Source organism: Myotis davidii, unplaced genomic scaffold (assembly GCF_000327345.1).
Source record: "Myotis davidii unplaced genomic scaffold, ASM32734v1 scaffold44, whole genome shotgun sequence".
In the NCBI taxonomy this organism is placed as follows: Eukaryota; Metazoa; Chordata; class Mammalia; order Chiroptera; family Vespertilionidae; genus Myotis; species Myotis davidii.
The window spans coordinates 2,893,490-2,898,847 of NW_006299705.1; positions in this window are offsets into that span (position 1 = coordinate 2,893,490).

The following is a 5,358-nucleotide window of genomic DNA, read 5'->3' on the forward strand; positions in this document are numbered from 1 at the left end:
GGAGCCTGCAACCACGGGGAGCTGGGGGTCCCCTGCCCAGGCCTGACACCTCTGCCGGAGGCCTCAGGCCTGGTCAAGGGGCCGATCTGGTGATTGGTGATCAGAGGGTGATGAGGGTCAACTCCTCTGGCTGAGGCATCAGGCCTGGGTGGGGGGCGGAGCCGGGGATTGGGGGGATATGATGGTCCCCTTGCCCAGGCCTGAAGCCTGGGTCAGAGGCGTCAGGCTTGGGTGGGGGGGTGGAGCAAGCGATCAGAGGGAGATGGGGGTCCCCTGCCCAGGCATGATTCCTGGGCCAGAGGCGTCAGGCCTGGGCAAGGGGCCGATCCTGCGATTGGAGATTGATGGGGGTCAATGCCTGAGGGCTCCCAGTATGTGAGAGGGGGCAGGCTGGGCTGAGGGACACTCCCCCTCAACCCCACCCAGTGCACGGATTTCATGCACCGGGCCCCTAGTTTGTAGATATAATTAAGGATCTCCAAATGACTTTTGGACTAGTTGCAGGGTAGTCAACCATGTGATTAGAGGATTGGAACTTTCATCCCTCCAACCTTCCTACCCTCCCCAATCCCAGCCCCCACCTCCTAGGAGGAGAGAGGTTGAAGACTGAATTCCATCAGCAATGACCAATAATTTAATCAACCTGCCTATGTAATGAAGTCTCCATAAAACCCCAAGAGGATGGGGTTCCAAATGCCTCCAGGTTGGTGAACATGGAGATATTTGGGGAGGGTGGTGTGCTCCGAAAGGGCTTAGAAGCTCTACGCCCATTATTCACACCTCACTCTATGCATCTCTTCCCTCTGGCTATGACTGAATTAATATCCTTTTAAAATAGACCAGTGATCTAGTAAATGAAAATGTTTTCTAAGTTTTGTGAGCTGCTTTAGCAAACCAAACCCAAGGAAGGGGTTATTGGAACCTTTGCTCTATAATTGGTCAATAAAAAGCACAGGTGACAACCTGGACTTGTAACTGGCATCTGAAGTGGGGGGGGGGGCAGAGGGGAGCCACATCCTGTGGAATCTGATGCTGCCTTTGAGTAGACAGTGTCAGAATTAATTTGAATTGTAAGACACACAGCTGGTGTCAGAGAATTCCTTGGCTGTGTGAACAAAAACCCCAAACACACTGGAATTATGTGTTCAGAACCTTTAAAAAGAGTGTGGAAGACTTTTCTTGGCATTACTTTTTCTTGTAGTATTTTTTGTAGTCTACCAAAAATCTGGACAACATAAAACTCATACTTATTTATGGGACTTTTGAAGAGTATTAGATGATTAGTCCTTCAACTTTGTTATTTTTCAAAATTATTTTGGCTGTTCTGTCTTTTGCATTTTTATATAAAGTAAGCTTGTCAACTTTTACAAAAAAATCCCACTGGAATTTTGAATGGAATTGCATTGAATATATAGGTGAATTTGGGGAGATTCGATATCTTAATAATATTGAGTTTTCCAAAGCACAAACATAGTATATCTCTTCATTTGTTTAGTTCTTCTCTAATTCCTCTCAGCAGTATTTTATAGTTTTCCATGTACTGATATTGAAGATATTTTGTTAAATTTATTCCTAAGTAACTTTTGTTATTTTTCCTACAGTGAACATGAGGGTGCAGATATCTTTTGACGATAGTGATTTTGTTTCTGTCAGATAAATTCCCAGAAGTGGAATTACTGGATCAAAATTTCTACCCTTTACAATGATGGTGCAGTGCAGTGCTTGGCTCCAGGAATCATATCAAACACTGTTAGTGTGAACTCAGACATCATCTATCAGCTGGTGTGGATTCTAAAATATTTAGTAATTCAGTCCTTGATTGGGGGCACTGAGACCTTTCTGGGGAAGAGTGTTGCCAGCATGTGCTGGTAAATATTTAACAACTAGGTCTCTGAACAAAGAAAAACTCTGACTTATAGTGTTTGCCAATTTCTGTGTATATATACTCCCACTATGGCTGATGTCAAGCTAGCAGTGTGTTATTACTGAACTCGGGGTTGGAGAGAGCTGTGCAGTTACACATTAGTAGCATTTCCATCATGGAAACACAACAGATAAAACCCAAGGGCGTAGATAACAGGGAATTGTAGTAAAATTAGAAAGTTATAAGTTTTGAGTATTTATTACCTTTGCTTTTAATATTGGAAATGTAAAGATATTATCTATATATATAAAAGCCTAAGCGACCATTACGACTGAACAACTGAATGACTGGCCAGTAGCTATGATGCACACTGACCCATACCTTATTGCTGGGGCCTTGACAGCCCCAAATCCTGTTCACCGCATCCCAGACCCAGACAGGAAGGAGGGAGCCTGATTCCTTGCAGAATCGGCTTTTGGTTAGCTTGCTGCTGGAGCCCTGACAGCCCCGAATCCAGTTCACCCACCCCCCGGAACCAGACAGGGTGAGGTAGCCCCAATTGGCCCTGTTCGCTGGCCAGGCCTAGGGACCCCACCCGTGCATGAATTCGTACATCAGGCCTCTAGTTTTTAAATAATCTGATTATTTATATAGAACATTTAAGAGGTTTTTTGGGACCATTTTTCCTCCCTTGTTGCTTTGTGATTTCTCCTTTTTACCTTCAGCTGCTCTGGTTCAAAGGGTTTTTATTATAGTGTCTTGGTTTCGGATTTTGAGATTTTGCTGAACTATTTGGTTTTTATTCACTTAGTGACATTAACACCTGAGATATTTTTTAAAATATATTTTTATTGATTTCAGAGAGAAAGGAAGTGGGAGCGAGAGATAGAAACATCAGTGATGAGAGAGAATCATTGATTGGCTGCCTCCTGTATGCCCCTTACTGGGGATCAAGTCTGCAACCTGAGCATGTTCCCTTGACTGGAATCAAACCCGGGACCCTTCAGTTTGCAGGCCAGTGCTCTATCCATTGAGCCAAACCAGCTAGGGCAACACCTGAGATATTTTTAAAGACTAACATTCTGCCAGTGAAATTATAGCTCATTTATCAAACAAGATTTTGTGCCCAATATCAATTGAGCAGATTAAATATCACTCCTATTGTTTTCCATATCCCAAACTATATTTTTCTATTGATTTATTCTGATGATTTAATTTGCTTACTAAAATATATCAGCTTTTAATTTCCAGTAAATAACACATATAAGTTTGTGCATATTCAACCTTCTACCCATTATAAAGTATAAAGAAAATAATTTATAATTAGCCCTTACAAACAATGTAACTTTGAATTTCTCCATTATTTTATTCTATGTAAAAGATTTTTATTGTAATATTCTATATAAATTACAGTTTCTTATTTTATAAAATACATGAGAAACAATATAAAGCATATTCTATTTAATAACTCATGGTCAGGATTTACTAGATAAAGAGAAAATAAAGGGCAAAAAGGTATCTTTTCTTTTAAAAAATTTGATCCTGATTTAAGCACTGTGACTGGCCCATGGTAAGTACTGCATAGTGTTAGCTATTATTTTTATTAGTATGCTTACTAAATCTTAAAAGTACATAGCGTATTTTGGAATTTTTTTGTTTAACAAAGTGCATTATTTCAGGCATATTCCAGGTTACCCTGTTAACTGGGAAATAGAATTAATTAGGGCACACCATTGTCTGAATATTCCATTCAATTGAATTTTCAGAATGGAATCATTTTCTAGTCAGCCTGATAATTTAAACATATGCAAGAAATTAAAAATTCTGACTAATAAAAAATTAATAAAGATACTTAACAAAAGTGAGTTTGGGGTCTATTAAACTCTGGAAAGATACACCGCAGTCTTAGGGAGTTTTCTTGGGGAAGGAAAACTGAAAACTAGCACCATGAATTAATCACGCTTCCCATGTGTGAGCACAACTTTTCTTTTTAATGGCCCAATTTCCCTTTTTTGTAAAAAAAAATCTTTATTGTTGAAAGTATTACAGATGTCCTCCTTTTCCCCCATTGATCCCTTCTAGCCCACCCCCGCCCTCTCCCCAGACCTTCACCACCCCATTGTCTGTGTCTGGGTCTGTGCGTTGTGGACATGTTGAGCATAACATGTTATGCATACAAGTTGAGCATAACTTTTGAGAAACACCAAAGAGGACCTTGTGCATGGACTATTTGATTGGCTTTGCCATAGCACTAACAAAGGCTTGACTTTTGCTAATGTAGTGATTTAGGAGTGATAAGTGGAACCTGCCAGCAATGCCATTTTGCTTGATTGTACCTTAATTGCTTTTATGTCATTGATATCAAACTGTGCATAGAGACTATTTTAACTCATAACAAATAATACACTTTGTTTTTACATGGCTAAATAATATCCTACAGAAGGAACACCCTCATGTCATAGAATAATGGCTTAGTATGTCCATTAAAGGAAAACCTGCTTTTTCTGGTTGTTAAACTATTGTTCATAGACAGTGTTGATGAGTTGGTTATATTTATTTCATAATGTAAAACTGGGTTGATGTGTGCTTGTTGCTTGTGTTGCAAACTTACCTAAATGATTAACTTAAACATATTGTATATACTCAACAATAACATACTTTATTCTAGTGTGCAGACAGCACTGGATTGTCACAGCATAATTAGTAGTAATAACAATTAAAACCTTTGTGACAATTAAGATACTAGATAATACTTGAAATTCAAGGCAGCAGATGCAAGCTAACAATAGAATGAAGGCTATTTTTAATATGACGCATTCATGACTCAACATGTGAACATTTTACATACTGGTGTATCTGAGAGCTGTGATGCATACAAGAAATTTCGTGCTTGTTGTTCCAAGTGTGGCTCTTGCGGCAAAACAAATTCTAGAGATTACCAAGTAAACTACCCTCCCCTCCCCCCGCCCGCAACCCTAGCACCGTTGACATTTTAGGTCAGATAATTCTGTTTTTTGGTTAATTCTCACCTGAGGATATTTTTCCATTGATTTTTTTAGAGCGAGTGGAAGGGACGGGGAAGAAAGAGAAAGAAATGTTGATGTGAGAGACACATTGATTGGTTACTTCCCTGCAACCAAGGTATGTGCCCTTGACCGGAAGCAAACCTGGAACCCTTCAGTCTGAGGGCAGACGCTGTATCTTCTAAGCCAAACTAGCTCGGGCCAGATAACTCTTTATTGTCTGTGTCGGCTGGCCTGTGCCTTGTAGTTTGTTTAGCAGCATTCCTGGGCTCTACCCATTAGATGCCGGGAGCCTCAGCCACCCCATTATTTGCCCATCAAAAATGTCTCAAGACATTGCTGAAACTCCTGAGAGGCAAAACTGCCCCTAATTGGGAGCCACTGCTCTAAGGTGACACATCTGACCATACAGGTGATGCCTGAATTCCCTCCACAGCATCCCACTGGATGTCTGTCTAGACCAGTGATGGC